The 16,781-nt window shown below is 33.3% G+C and overlaps 1 long non-coding RNA gene across 1 annotated transcript; it reads right to left on the reverse strand.

Moving 5' to 3' along the window:
* Nucleotides 1-12,009: 12,009 nt before the first annotated feature.
* LOC128547133 (uncharacterized) lies at nucleotides 12,010-15,763 on the reverse strand. The gene is made up of 3 exons (XR_008366335.1): nucleotides 15,625-15,763; nucleotides 14,980-15,137; nucleotides 12,010-12,552 (listed from the first exon to the last, which is right to left on the reverse strand). It is a non-coding gene; the product is annotated as an uncharacterized LOC128547133 (long non-coding RNA).
* Nucleotides 15,764-16,781: the final 1,018 nt, after the last annotated feature.

The following is a 16,781-nucleotide window of genomic DNA, read 5'->3' on the forward strand; positions in this document are numbered from 1 at the left end:
TGGCGTACATTTGGGTCGAATGTTTCCAGATATCACAGGTACTAATAAAATTATACCTGCAGGTATAATCTCATACCTGCGGGTATATATTGAAAGTGTACCCACGGGTATAAAATTTGTACCCACGGAGTATGAAGAGACATTTGAACGCTGTTCTCATTTGATAGGTATATGTAGATAAATTTTGTAATGTTGTATGACATATTCAGTTGGGAATGTAATATACTATTCCTTTCATTTAAGCACTGCGCACTGCGTATCAATAAACAAGTAAATCCGTTAGATTCTTTCAGTAGATAAATACTTTATTGTCAGTAAATAGTGATCAGATTTACATTCGTATAGCACTGATATTTCTGATCACAGGTAGACAGGTGAACACAGGTGACAAGGTATCTAAATGTACACAAAGAAATATCCATTTTTGTCTTTTAAATCACATTTTTGGGAAAATCCATCACAAAGTTGTTAACACCATCTTTAAGTTTCCAGTGTTAGTAAGTTCCAGAAACTTTTACTTATTGAAACAACTACATTATGTCCATAAATAACTTGGGAAGCGTGAGCAAAGTTAAACACGGCTACCCTTCACGACCGTCACTGGGTACCTTGAAAGTCGTTAAAATTTAAAAGTCAACAATACATATTATCACTAAATGGAGTAATGGAACAATTATGGGGTAGTTCGATTAAATGACTGTCTCTAAATAATAACATTGTTAAATAAAATAGCAATTGTAGAATTAATTACATCAATTTCCCCATAACAAATACTAAGAGGCTAATCGTTTATTGTTTAACCTTTTGGTCCCTGCCTCTAACAACCAAATTTTGGAGGGAGAAGGGGATATTTAGATTTGCTCTCTTTGAAATGTCCATTCGAAATTATGTTGTGTGTATCTAATTTGACATATATTCATCAAACCTCATATAATTGTTGATCAACATAATATGAAGTTGTGCGTATGGAGTTTTGTTTCGGATTTTACTTAGCCATACTAGAAATTTGGTCCTTGACTTAGTCAAAAATTCTCCGTTCGTCCGTCCGCATTTGTGTCGTGCATATCTCAAAATGTATGCGACTTAGGGTCATCAGACTTCAAAGAATCGTTGATCAGCATGTAAAATCGTGCACCTTGGTTTTATTCTTGATTCCATTAAGCCAAGCCAGAGTTATGACTATTGACTTATTCAAAAATAGACATAAAATGGCCTAAAAGTGGGTCGCAATTATCTAAAGAATTATTTGACTTGGAGTCATACAACTGCATAGGACTTTTCAACATATGAAGTTGTGCACCCGTGACTGTATTTGAGATTAAATCGCTATTACACCCCTTCCCCTACCCTACTAATATATTCTTTTCCAGACTTCATCTTGCTTTTCTTGATACAAATGTATGTTATTTTTTGAAGTAAAAACACCCGCGCCTCCATCCTGATGACTCATACCCCCAACCTCATGTTTATATAAACGTTTACGTTGTTTTATATTTTCAACAAGTGACATATGACTGTACAGGGCACTAATGATCTACGGACACAAGTGTAGTTCTTCTTAAAATGTGTGCTTTGTTTTCTTACATTTGTCTTTGAATAAATTCTGTCGTAGTTTTATTTTTATTTTTTTAATATTTTACTCTTTACTCTTCTTTACTAATTCTTCTGCAAAACTTTATGTTGTTGCTTTATTTCAGAGATAAAGAGGAAAAGAATGTATTTTCATTATTATTTTGAATGTACTGTGTTGTTTAAGCAAAACGAAACCACTCGCCGAAATGATCAAGCTGAAGTTAATATATTTTGTTAAACAGATAGATCCAACAAACGATTTTTTAGTATTCATTAATTTATCAAAAAATGTACAAAAGTCCAAATAATTCCTATGTTGTTGTTTCGTATTTATATATATTTTCTTATTTTCGAAAAAAAGTATTGCAAGATATGATTTACTCATATTTACAGTATTTTAATTATTCACACACATGTTTGTACCATTCATTATTTATGAAAACATGGACATGTAACCTTTTTAAAGGAATGAATCTTTATGGTAAAATTTTCTCAAAAAAAAAAAAAACAACAACAAAAAGAACCATTTTACCATTTTTCAACTGAGTGAGAACACAACCTGTACTGAATAGAGTATTTGTCATGTACTTCTGCTGAATGGTGATAAAATTTCCTTTCCAACTAGACACATATTTTGAAATTACCTTTTAGGTGCAAATAACGTCTTAAGTTTCTGTTTGCATTAAAGACTTAAGACTCATGAAACGTAAAAGTATTAGTAATACAATAATGAACCGTAATGCTATGCACGTGACATAAATAAATTTGACGTCATAACAAATTTGCTACATCTGATATTTATGCACATTGCAGTTTTATTTTGGATTTTGTTTTTTATATTTTAGTTTTGGTCTCGAATGTGATCATATATACTAAAAATGTCGAATATTTTAAATTACATCTTTCTTCGCAGCATGTGCTGCAAACTTACTTATCAGTCTTTTATTTGACCATAGGACTGCACATATGCTTCGTTTCTTATCCAGGACGCTTATGAAAGCAGGAAACCAATTTTAAAACCATGCTGCCAAAAGATGTTCCGTAATTGTCCAAATTATTTTTGATTTGTAGGAATGGAAGTTAAAGGCCTCGGAGTGTTTCGAATAGGAACCAGAGGTAAAGTGAATTTGACACAGGTTACACAAGGTAAACAGATCAACAGACTTTTTTAAAATTGATTGTCGCTTGCTGGTTCTATTAACTGATATAATAAGAATATCATGAATCGGATATTACATAAAAATTTGAATTTTTGCAAAGTAAAGATAAGTCTCAACGTAAAAAGCTTTAAGCTTTTATGGGGAAGCATTGCGTAGCTTAAATATTGATTTCACTTTGCAGTTGGTATAACGTATGAAATATGTTGATGTTATAAGAATCTTACCCTTGTCAAAAAAAAACTAAGATAGTTTATATATCTCTGATAACTCGGTTACAAAATCTATGACTGAAAAGTATTTTGTTAATTTTCTAATTATTAGGTTACAACTAGAATGAACAGTCAACTGAAAAAGATTTAAGTCAAGTTGCTAGCAGTACTGGCAATGAATACAGGCATCTTAGTTTTGAACTAGGTATAGAAAAGGCAAGAATTGATCAGATCTGTCTGGACCATAACGTAACGGTTGACAGAACAACAGTTATTTTGTGTGAGTGGAAAAGAAGAAACGGTAATAGAGCTACGTTTGAGGAATTGCGTAACGCCTTGACAGAAGTTGGTGCAAATACTGATAACATTTTCCGTAAGATAATGAGAAATTAACTTTCTTTCGGTCTACGTGGCATCGAGCAAAACTACACTAAGCAAACAAAATTTAGACTCGAATACGTTTTACAAATGAAATTATCCTGTAATAACTAGATTAGTTATTTTTAACTTCGTCAGTTGTATTATATACTAACTTTAGATATTATATATACAGCTTCATTTGAAAAATGAAACACTCCAGAAATATTGCAAATACAATGTCAAACAGATTTTGCTGATATTTACAAATGTTACGTGTACGTATGTATACGTTCAGTCCTGTATATATATTAATTAAAATTGGATTGATCGCAATTCGTTTAATTATCTGCTACTAGTAATCAAGTCCTCATTTTAAGCTCCCGTAAAAGATCACAGTCATACCTTTGCACTGGTTTTAAATATATGTAGATCCAATTATTGTAAAATGTTATATGTCGTTCTACGCTGACCAAATGGTATTGAAATAATATTATATATTTTAAGCAATCTCTAATTTCTTCATGCATCTATATCATGTAATTCATGTATATCTGCGTTTTTTCACAGAAAATCATTTACTGAACCACAAAGTTTTTTCTCTTTTAGAGAACAATATATGCCGTTGTGATTGAGAAACTTGTTGTAGGGATAACTAGGGAGGCTATGGAAGCCAAAATGTATTATATAAGCTAATAAATAACTGTTAACAAAACCCTTGAAACACCTCCGACGTCTCTCCCACCCACCTCCGTCCTTCCTTAAATAGTTTTTACCTGGGAGGCTGTGTTTTTGGAGTGTATCTTTTCCTGCTAATACTTCTTGCTTTTTCCTCTTCCCCTAAAATATCTTGCCCTTTCTCTAGCCCGTCCACAATTTTAGTATATTTCCTATTATCAAAATTCAACTGTTTTTGAAATAGAAGCAATCCGTCTGCTATATGTTTCCACTACAGTTTCTTCTTGCGGCTGACCTACCTTGCAATGGATGGATCTTACTGAGTTAACTGTGCTCTGTGCTTCAGGGAAATTTACATCTACCGTTTTAATTTTGAAATCAATGCAAAGTTTGAAATTAGCGTTTACCAATGCCAATATTGAGCACCCGAAGCAGTAATAATTTGATGATTTTCAATCTGCTCGAGTATATATACGTACTCATAACATATACAAATATCCTTTAAATCTGTGAACTGATTACATGTGTGCATTTAATTGAAACTGAAAAAAAATGTTAAACTGATTTCGCAATGTATGACTTTATTAATGAAGCTTTATACAGTAAGTATACATATAAGTTTAAAACCACGGCCGGTTTCTCCAATATCAGGCTAATAAATAATGACGTCGTCATCGGGCAACGAAGTATCACAAACGTAAATAAACAATCGTAAAATCTGTTGCTTGTATCAATGAAATAACGTAAACATGTGAAACTTTTACACAACTTCTTGTATTTGTAGGCTCTGCATATATGGATATTATAAATTATTCAGCACATATACAAGACTTTCCCACAGCACATATGCTATTGTTGAAATGATGCTTTATATAAATATACATAAACTGTACTACACATTAGAAGTGGTTCAGTAGTGAATTAACATAGTCCTGTCTTTATTCTCTGTAGTTATGTCTCACAATTCTGCGTTTTCTGTTTCAGTGACTACAGATATTTCATTTTTGATGGTACATGTATGTTGTCGGTGTTTGTGTATGTGTGTTTTTTTGTTTTTTTTTAATTTGATTTAGAAGGCCACGTTTGAAATAAGATTTCTTAGTGAGTTAACTTCTCTAAGTATATTATTATTATCATCATTATTGTTAGTGTCCCGACAATGTGCGCATATCCATTCCATATTGATGATGTATCATAGCATTTTTTTCATTTGAATTGAATGCAAACTATACGTAGAGTTGAAATACAAGGTATAGATGCAGTTGTTATATTGTTAAGTTCATAAAAGTGGGAAAAACAGAAACAGACATGGAATTCCAAACAATAACTGCATGTCCACTTAATGTTATGGAGGTATAACAGATTTTATTTTAATTGAACGTAAACTGTAGAAGGGTTGAGTACACAATTTCAATTGTAGTTTAGTTGTCATATTGTTATGTCCACTTCATGTCGATGAAAGATATCAGTTTTCACGTTTGACTTCCGCTTCCGACAATAGCGGTTCACAATTTCATATAAACAAACACAAACGAAGAAATATGATGAAAATTAAGATTCGGGAATGCTGATTTTATAGGATAAAATGTTATGAAGTATTAGACTTTCATAAGTCTGACTCGATATCGTTAAAAAACTGAAAGGAAGTAATTAATTTGCATCTGATTGTTTCTTGCACGTGTCTTCTAGTTGTGTAAAATTCCATCAGACAAGGCTATCGTTATTTAATATTAGTTCCAGGAAACTTTTATAAGCAATATTGATATCAAATTAGACCACTGTTGTCTGTTACGATCAGGATATATCCTATAATGTATATATATTTCAACTATCTTTCTAGTAAACTTGTAAAACTTTCGCAGTAAATGTAATCTGTTATTTTTCATCATATCTTTTACATCTCATATATCAAACAATTATGAGTTTCTTTCTTTTCATTTTTTTTTCATCGATGTTTCATAAAAGATTTTTCATCTCTGTTTCATATTTGCAGCCACTATTTGATTTGGATTTGTTTGAATGTTGTACAGAGATCTGCACATTTCTTTGTGTATGATTGTATGCTCCTCACAATATCTTTCTTGTTGTTGATTGCATCAATCACATAGTGTATAATAATCGCCTTACATTGATCATGCAGTCACACACAAGTCCGTGGAAACTGTCTTTATTTCTGCATATAATTACAATATTGTACATCTGTTCAAATAACATATACACATACAGTTTTTATACGCAGTGAAATATTTTTTCCTGTTCAAAACTCATATATCAAACATTATATACTTGTCCGGCAGATGTATTAGTAATTTCACTTCAGTCGGGAGAAGACCTCTATAAGGTAGGCTTTCGGTCGTATCCCATTTCAAATTGATTGTATCATTGTTAATGTAAACATCTCTGTTGTAATCTTTCCAATTAGTTTGAAATAAACTATGATTAAACAAAAGCATTTCGTTTAAAGTTTTAAAAAATAGCCTTAATTCAAGACAATTATTGGAAATAATGTCACGACAATATGCGCATGTCCAACTCATGTTGATAAGATATACCAATAACTTTTGTAAGAATAGAACGCAACCAAGCATGATAAAGCAGTCTGTTCGGGAGAGGTAATGAAATGTGCAACATCTCCCGACGCCATCTAGCACTGGCATAATAGGAATGCTATTAGAGTAAAATTGAATGTACTACATGATCCCGAAAGATCAGGAAATGTAAAATACCGAGTCCGAGTACTGGAAGACTTTTAACAGGCGCCATACGGCACTTAAAACTACTTTCTTTGATGTAACAGTGTCTTATTTAGTGTCAAATGTATAACATTTCAGTGTATCCTAAGATATAAACCTGTTATCTGCTAAAGTCTTTCAGTGGGTTTTAATAACGTAAGCTTTGATAAAATATGCGCTTTTGTGAGTTTACAAAGTAATGGTGCTTGTAGATTTAAATTATTTTTAACTTAACGTTTGTTAAAATTCGATATTTTTCGTTACCGAAAGAATTGATAAGTTTTTAGTAATGAAAAAAGAACTTTAAAACACTTGATGGTAAAAACTTGTATGACGATTTGATTGGCTGTAAAGACATTTAAGTACTGATTATCCTTTACTCAAAGAATTTTCTGAATCATCTAAAATGTATAAATATAACCTGGAATGTTACTCGAACGTTAGCTTAATTAACTGATAAAAGTTTCGAAGTGAGCTGTTAAAACATTTACATGGGCATCATATCCCATCATGCACAACTATTAACATTTCCTGTTAGAGTATTGAAAAATTAAAATAAAAAAAAAAACATCAAAAACAATGTGTTACTTGTTATGTAACATCTCGTATGCTACTACATTCCATTTAAAAACTTAATCTTTTGTTTCTATTTATATATGCATGTGATCATTCCTTCTTTAGTCGCAATGTCACTTTAAGTTGCACGAATTTTCAGACATATTAAACTGTTATAAACTTAAATCACTTGCTAAAAGTAATATTGGAGCACTTTCACGCGACAAAGTTAGGTGACAGTCACCGAAAGTATAACAGGCTTATATCAACCGCCACGCCTTCTTTTTTAAAATGTTCATATATGTAAACGTCACGTTGGCATATGTAAACGTCACGTTGACAAGTATTTTGCTACATGATAATTAACTCAACTTTTTATGTCTGGTTATCTTGGTCAATTTATTATTTTTAATTCAAAAACTTACACTGAAATTAGATGAACATAACTCACAACCTTTGAGCATGTACTGCTACATGTAACTGCTAGCAAGTCTCTGTTAATTAACGCATAAAAGTTTTTATTTTTCAGGATAAAGTAACGCTACTGAGATATCGTAAGTCCATAGGCTATCTAATCACATATGATAGATTGTGTCTTCAAATGAATTATGGTATATCTTTATTAGGAGTCATTGGCTGTGTTAACACTTTGGTACACTTTCAGGATAAAAATATAATTATAAATTTAAATGTCATCTTCTTATCACACTCAGGTTAAGCATGTATCTACTGAAACATCATGAAGAATTGAAAAGTCAAAACAAATCCTATGTATTAATTTATTATATCAAACAACTTAATATACTGAATAATATAAAAATGTCGTTTCATTACTCCAAGTACAATTCAACAAAGGGCGATTCTTACTATGCTAATAAAAGAACGAGATCTGAAATTGTTTAGAACATAAGAAAGTTATAATATTGATATCTGAAAATCTTAATATCCAGTCTCAACTTTTGTGGTATTTTTACATGTACAGTCAAAAATTAAAGAAAACAGTTTTTATGGTCAATCATACCACTGAAGATTTCTACTCCGTTACGCGAGTGGTTTGTGGCGCTAAATTATTATACTCTGGTCCAGCTGCCTGACTAGATGATTGCGAGGTAGCTGTGCACTGTTGAACGTTACTTCCATGTGTTGGTGTAAGCGGTTGCTGGATATGTGCGTGGTGCACATTTGGACTTCGAATTTGACTTTGGTTTAATTGTACTTGATCATGATTCATGTATAGAACTGTACCTAGGACAAATATAGAGAAAGTAAGCGATTGAACGATAATATACAATTATTGCCTTTTGGTGAGGTACGATGTCCGTACGGTTTCATATATTTGTACGAGTCCATCAATTTTAGAATCCTTGTGGTCTCTGTAAAATCGTAGCGTCTGGTCACAGAACCTACGGGATCAGTACGGTCTTTAAAGGATGCAAACGTAAGATATCCGCACGGACATCGCAGACAAGTCGTGTGGAGCTCGCAAAGCGCCCGGTCGTACTTCGTACGGTGCTCGTTGGTTCGTAGGACGTTCGCACGGCACTCGTACGAGTCCCCTGCGGAAGTTGTGCGAGCTTTGGCAAGCCTCGAAGTTTTCCAAATCCGCATGGCCATCGTGCGATGCCCGTACGAGCTCTTCCGGGGCCCGTGCAGTTCCCGTACGGTTCTCTTGCGAGTTGCTCCCGAGTTGCTTACCGAATTTCGACAGAAAACCTACGCGTACGGATCTTGTGAACGGGCTATTACTTATCGGCTAAGATCGACAATCAGCTTGTCGAGAGAAAATGACGGCGTAAAGTGATACACACGTCGATATCTGGTTAGATCATAGAAAAGTTTGATCGACAGGCGGCGACTGGTCATTTATTAGAGGGTAATATCTTGTATAAAACGTTTAAGTCTAAAACGTTTAGATGTTTTCGTGTAAAAAAGACGTTGGCGAAAACAGTATTCCGTAGTCTAGATAAATCATGTCGGTAGGTTGAGCACAACACTGATAAAACGAGGCAGCACGGAACATCATCACTTTATAAAGTCCTGAAGAACCATTGGTTCAATGAAAAAATGAAGATTATTTTCAACTTCCGTGTTCATTACATACATAGGTAAATAGTGTTATACATGGAGTGTGGGGGGTGGGGGGGGGTTGAGTTGCAGTTATAATATACATGTGTGTGGGGGTAACAGTTTGACCAAGATAATTCTACAAGTCAGGTCTGGTCACACATTGCAATGTCAGGATGATTTGAGTGAACTTCAAAAGATGACATTACTGTAAGCTTTGACCCATGAATCCCTACATGGCGGGAAGCTATACGTTTTATATAACGTACTGTAGATAGACGTGCATGCTTTGCACTGCTACAACGAATGAATAAATTTAATGGATTCCAGGTTAACGATGGCCAATGTAAGGTTAACAAAACTTATATTTCTGACAGCGTGCTTGTCACGACTAATCTTGTTTTACTGAAGATCCAGTCCTCAATTTGCCTACAATTATTGATATTGAGAAAATACACTCGAAAATATCATAATTCGTATGCTAACTCTAACCTTGACCGCAACCATTACTGTATCTCTAACCCGATTTCGATTTGACGGAACGGGCATTTTGTTTCATCATAATATCATTTTATATATAAATCAGTTTGACATCAGGTTGTGAGGCTGCAAGTTATCACATATGGCCTGTTAATACATTAACAAATAAGAATAAATGGTCAATTTTAGTGATTTACTCAATCACTCCAAATAAACACAAAAAGTAAGTTCTTTATGATAATTTATAGAGTAAAACATCAACTTTTCAAAATTTTAAAGTGCGTCCTGTGCGCATTTCTAATCGGTCCTAAAATGATAGCGAAACTGGATTTCGTAAAAATAAGATCTTCCCTAAAGAAAGACATCGGAAGCAATCAAAAAGCCGTCAACCCATATGCGTTTGACCAATTAAAGCAGGGAACTAACTCCGAAAACAATACTAGTGCCTTCCGGTGATGTCAATACTAAAATTGCAATAGATCAAATTTAAATCTACTGAGACTGTAAAGAATAGGTTTATTATATTTTTTTGCGAAATAAAAGACAAAATTTAGATGGCCGGTTGCGGCAATTTTAAACCCAATAGAAATTTTATCGTCTGTGTATTAACTGTCGAAGACAATTCACAAATCCGCGAGTTTTCTGTCGAAATCGTACAAAATGTCGCGAAAAGCATATAAACCGCGATATTTTATAATAATTGTCAGGAACAGGAAGGAACATTTTGACTTTCGTTGTCGGTAGCGTCCGTGGTTTCGTCCGTGGTTTGACTCTACATTTTATCCCTGGTCAATCTATAATTGTCGATGAACAGGGAAAAAAATCCGCGACATTTTATGCAGTTTTCGTAAAAACAAGTCGAGGGTAAAATTTAAGCCGCGACTTTTTTCTCATAACGGTCTCGTAAAATGTCGCATCACAAAATAGCGACTTTTTGGCCGCGATAATGTATGAGAGACGTTTCTAGGCATACAAACTCGACTTTTTATAAGATACTCATATCTCAGATTAAAATGGCCACAATCGGCTACCTAAAATAAGGATATGTTTGCGTAGCTTATTCTACTAAGTAGACAGAAAATGTCACGGTCTCGTATGTAATTCACGACTTTTAAGTGTTACAGAAAAACCTGAGAGTTTCTCTTGTCCACAATATTTTATTTTATTTCGACATAAAATATCACGGATTTGAAATTTGTCAGCGAAATATTAAAAACTGACGCTTCTTTAAAATGGACGCTACCGGCACCATGCAACATTAAGAGGTTTATTATTCTAGTGACGTAATTCTAAAGTTTTATCGGACTTCTTTCACCTAGTTTAAGCTGTTAACAAGTTGTACAACAACATTTGCGGACGATCCTATTACAGCACCATTCTTCTTTCATGAAAATATCCGCATCTAAGTAATACTTAGTTATAACCTTATTTGAATAGCCAAAATATCTTAAATTGATTAGTTTACACTTTGCTTCTGTCTATACTTCATAACATGTTTACACGGGTTCATGATCAATATGAAAACTAAAAAATGTGTTTGTAGAAATTGCATTTCCCGTGTGAACACCAGATGCAAGTTGCTTTGAAACAGTGAGGATATCATTTGTTACCACTGATATTAATAGATAATTAAATATACACAAATCTGAGGAGGAACTTCAGGAATGCAACGTTATTCCGCGAAAGAATGAATACAAATTGCTTAATCATGCAGACCTTATAATCATTGTATAACATATGTATTTACAGTTAAATTATTATATGAATTATACAAATCTGTCCTTTAGCAAAGTGAAATTGAAAATATCGTCGGTAATAAACTTTTTAACTCTAAGACATACATGGAACTTATGTCACAAACATGTAACCTAAGCGTCAGTATAGAAAATTTTTGACGTTCGAGATTCCATCGGAACTTGACGGGATGTTATAGTGAGTATGTACAAATATTTCACTGACAAACAAACATAAACTGTTTAACTTGCACTAATACGTGTAAATCACAAAATTTAGGTTAATGAAAGAAACAAGGTTACGGTGAACTTGCGCTAACATTATTTTAAATAACCCATAAGTACATTTATTAAAACGGCATTGTTACTGCCCTTTTAAAAGACATTATATGATATTTTAACGTTTGATACATAAATGTGTATATCTCTTAACCATGGACAAATATCTCAAAATCAAGAACATGGACGTATACATTTTATTTCACAATATCATAGACCATAAATTTATTTTCGAATGTGAGAAATTTCATTAAAATCTTCATTGTACAAATATTTCTGTTCGTGAAAATTTCATCAAAATTGTGATTTTTCCGTAGATCAAAACTTCTACTATGAAATACTTGTGAAGTTCAAAATTTTCAAATCAGTTTGTCAAAAATAAAATCAAGCACACGATTTGCCTAATTTTCTTAGTATATTCTAAAGTTTTGAAAAATCAAGAATTAATCAAATTCTACATTGTAGAACAAATTTTCAACCAAACATGCCTAACAACCTTAATTTCTAGTTTTTCTTGTCCAAACAGGATACACATAAAATATTCGATGTTACTGTTTGGCAATTTTTACTGCGTATTATCAGAAAACTGCTCAGTAAGATGTTTATGCTGTAGCCGTACACTGTTGACTGTTGCAAGCATGAATAGGCGGTAGATGTTGTTGACTACGCACTTGCTGTAAATGTGGACTTCGGCTAGCCAGTAGGTGGTCATTGCTATAGTAAGCGACTGTACCTAGAATAACGAATTAACAGAAACATTTAGCAACCGAGGTATTGTAGAATTATGAAAGTTGCAAATTGATACTTAATACTGCAAATAATAACATTGTCGACCATTATTATCATCTGCATGGTGATCGATATTGCGTCATCATGTATTTTACCCAAAATGTCTCGCGGCAAATTACGTTGATTACGTTTCACTGTTAGACAATTCGACATGCTTCGAGTAAATGGTAGTTCAAAACGTACAAGACCTTACCCCTCCCATGGCCTTAAAAACTGGAGAATGCTGAAATCAATCGCCTAATACTATGTAGAATACGTAGTTTGCAGATTGTCATTGCGGGTGCACTTAACTAATCAAATGGTTTAAACATATTTTATTGCATATCAATTTATATTTACATCTCAAATACAAATTTTGTTTTAACAACGGTATATGCAAAAGGGTTGGGTAACAAGTTCTCTCAACATTATAACATATCCTCCCCTTCGGCTACAAAATGTTTTATTCATAAAGCTATGAAAAAAAAATATTATAGTAAAAAAGAAGAGGGAAAGAGGGAAGAAAAGATAGTTAGACGAAATATAGTTAGATCAAGTACAACATATTCTTTATATTTTGTGTGGCACTGATATTTTAGTTATTGCTTTGTAGATTTTTATTCTTTGTCATGTTGTTGCAGAACTCACGGGCGGGGGAGGAAGTGTTTAACGAAGGACGGAGTTCTTCTGATAATTTGTCATTTTTTCTTCTGATAACTATTACAGAGTTTCTGGAAAACGTTACAGAGTTCTTCTGATATATGTATGACAAAACAAAAATGGTAATTATTTATCTTTAAAAAGAGTGAATGGGGTGAAAAAGTAAAGTTTGATGATCAAGGTTGCCTAATGTTTTGTGCTATGCGTCAGAAAAAGCTTTTTAGTTTAATAATCAGCGCCACTTCTTTGAAGTCAGTCATCAGAAGAAAACATGACAGGTTATCAGAAGAACTCCGTCCTTCGTGTAACACTTCCTCCGCCGTGGAACTAGAACTAGATGAAATTGGACACAAAAGTCGCTGCTGTATTTCAATTCTCGAAACGCTTTGTATCTTTAATAAATTTTTGAACACTTTTAAAAATATTAATATTATCGTTAGCTGATAAAGAAGAGTTACCAAAAAGTAAAGTTTCTGTGCTTAAAGGGTGGAAGTCCTTGGTTGACTGAAACATAACTATTCTTTGATTTATAAAAGTAGGACACTGAAAAAAATAGTGCTCGCAATCTTCAATATGACATCCACAACTACAACTAAAGTCAGTGACTAAATGATAAGTAAAAAGATCAAAATACAAGTTGCTGCATTTATTTCTTAGTCGAGAGTGATAAATTGAATACTTAATTAAATACTAATTAAATCGCAGCATTGTTGGTCATACCCAATGGAATTACTCAGCTTATATTTATGACTTGTATCTCAAAGTAGACTGTTATGTACTCCGATTTGAAAAAAAAATGAAACAATTGTGATTATGCATTTTCAATATTTTCTAGTTAGAATAAAAATATAACTTACGGAGAATTTACCCTAAATAACTATCTTTTAAATTAAGGTACACTATACCAGTAGAAAATCTATTTTTTACTAAAAATTCAATTTTTCAAAAAGGTATTCCTTAGCGCACCGGCACAAATTTTCATGCATCCCACGTCCAAATGCCGGATTCTCACGTTATAACGTGACGTATATAAAATCAACAAAGTTCTGGCATAATAGTATAGAAAGTTTTACAAGATCCCGCTATTGCAGCATAGTTATATAGTATAGAAGATTCAAATCCCCTACTCTTCCAACACTAATCAGTTTTTGTGCTATTAAATGCGCTGGCTTAAATTATATATGAAAAAGCAGAAGAATGCTATGTGTCGGAGGAAAGGAAATGCTATGCGTCGGAGAAACGGAAATGCTCTGTGTTGGAGGAGCGCAATTGCTATGTGTCGGAGGAACGGAAATGCTACGTGTCGGAGGAACGGAAATACCACGTGTCGGAGGAACGGAAATGCTATTTTTTTGGAGGAACGGAAATGCTAATGTGTCGGAGGAACGGAAATGCTATGTGTCGGATGAACGGAAATGCTATGTATTGGAGGAACGGAAATTCTATACATTTCTACTGAGGGAAGAGGAAAGGATTTGAACTACTACGAGTCGGCGAAGGGGAAGGTCGCAATTTTCGAATGCTCCACATGTATTTTTAAATCATACAGTATTAACGAGGGTTTTATATGGCTTTCCACAGCCAAAACTGTATATAGTGTCCGGAGAAATAGAGCCTGTTTTTATTGAATTACTTTAAGAACTGTTCAGCGTTACATACTATCTTAGAAGATAATCATATAATATTGTGTGAAGTTACTTGGACTAATTAAGAAATATATTCTTGATGTTACCTAGCTGCATTTGGTCCATTGGTCGGATAATAACCCCATCGCGATGATTGTCCCTTCTGCAGCATATCCAAAATAAACAGACCAGCACAATGATCAGGAGAAAAATGATGATAGTCCCAAATATAATAATAAGCACTTCACTCCCACACATGTTATGGCTGTTTAAAGATAAAATAAAATTTAGAATTGTGCAGTTTAATTTCGTTCAATGATTATACTCATGGTTCGTGAAACGATTAACGAAAATAGCGTCATCTTCGTGAAATTTAACTTACATATGAGCCAGGCCATGAGAAAACCAACATAGTGCATTTGAAACCAGCATGGATCCAGACCAGCCTGGGCATCCGCGCAGTCTGGTCAGGATCCATGCTGTTCGCTAACGGTTTCTCTAATTGTAATAGATTAATGAACCCTGACCGGAGTGCGTGGACGCGCAGGCTGGTCTGGATCCATGCTGGTCGCAAATGCACTCTGTTGATTTTCTCATGGTGCGGCTCATATATACCGATTATAATTTACATCCTATGTCATAAAAGTACAAATAAAATCGTTACTTTGCATTTTTTCTAAATGTACTTTAGTTACACGTTTTGTAATACGTTAAACGCCACGTTTAATAATTCAATAAAACAAATTAGTTACCTTTACGGTTGATTACAGTAACTGTTGAGATGTAATTATATCTACACGGATTGTTTCATTCAAACCTTTAATGCCGTTTCGTCTGTATTGCCAACATTCATTTTAATTTAAACCACCATATCTACTGCCTTCCCCGTATTATTTGTATAGCATAGTGCAGTGAGTAAACACCGATAACATAGTCTAGCATGTGCTAAATTATTATAGCATTTGTTATACAAAATACTTTGCAAATTATTTTCGTATTGAATACATGCACATGTACTGCACACAAAAAGAACTGATATCAAAATTCAGAACTCTTAATTGAATCGAGTGAGTTTGATAAGCTATTGCGTATTTTTCTTTTGAGATTATTAAAATGTTCGGTAATCTCCATTTTCTGTTAATGACGATGAATTTCGCTGTATAACGTTCAAATAATAGTGATGTGTTGAGCACTAAACGTTAAATATTGTTCGGGAAAACAAGTGTTATTCCATGGCATGCAAATGTATCTAATTAAGTATTAAATAAATGTGTAAAAGATCAAAATGTATCATACTAACTCATTACTTTGTTAGTTTGTTGTTATTATTCTTTGTTAGCAATTTATTTTAATGTATACATGTCAAGTACGGTCAGCAATGTAGGTCTTATCCCAATAAGTCAAATGCAAACCTTTTATCAAAGGTCAAGGGTCAAATTTGTGTGAAAATTCACACAGAAATGACCCCTGACCATTAATACCAGGTTTGATATTTGCAACATTTTACTCATTTTTTTTACCTTTGACCTTTGATAATATAGTTGACCTTGAATGTTTTGAAATTGTATGTGCAAACCAGACAGCGCCTAACATTTATACATTAAAATGAAATGATACCATTGACTAATATCGGCAAGATACTATCAACAAAGAGAAAATTTAAAGAGCTATTTTTTCATTCTTTTATTTGAAAATGACCTTTGACCCATAATATCACACTGGAACTTGACTCATTTCGGACCCGTCTCATTTCAGATGATATCTTTATTACAGACATTGTGGGACATATATACATTAAAATAAATCACTAGCAATTACTAATAATGATTAAAAATATATGTTGTATTTCAAACACGAAGCTATTCATGCGATTTTTCACACAAATTTTACCTTTTACCTTTGATATTAG

This window comes from Mercenaria mercenaria, chromosome 12, assembly GCF_021730395.1.
Source record: "Mercenaria mercenaria strain notata chromosome 12, MADL_Memer_1, whole genome shotgun sequence".
NCBI classification, from domain to species: Eukaryota; Metazoa; Mollusca; class Bivalvia; order Venerida; family Veneridae; genus Mercenaria; species Mercenaria mercenaria.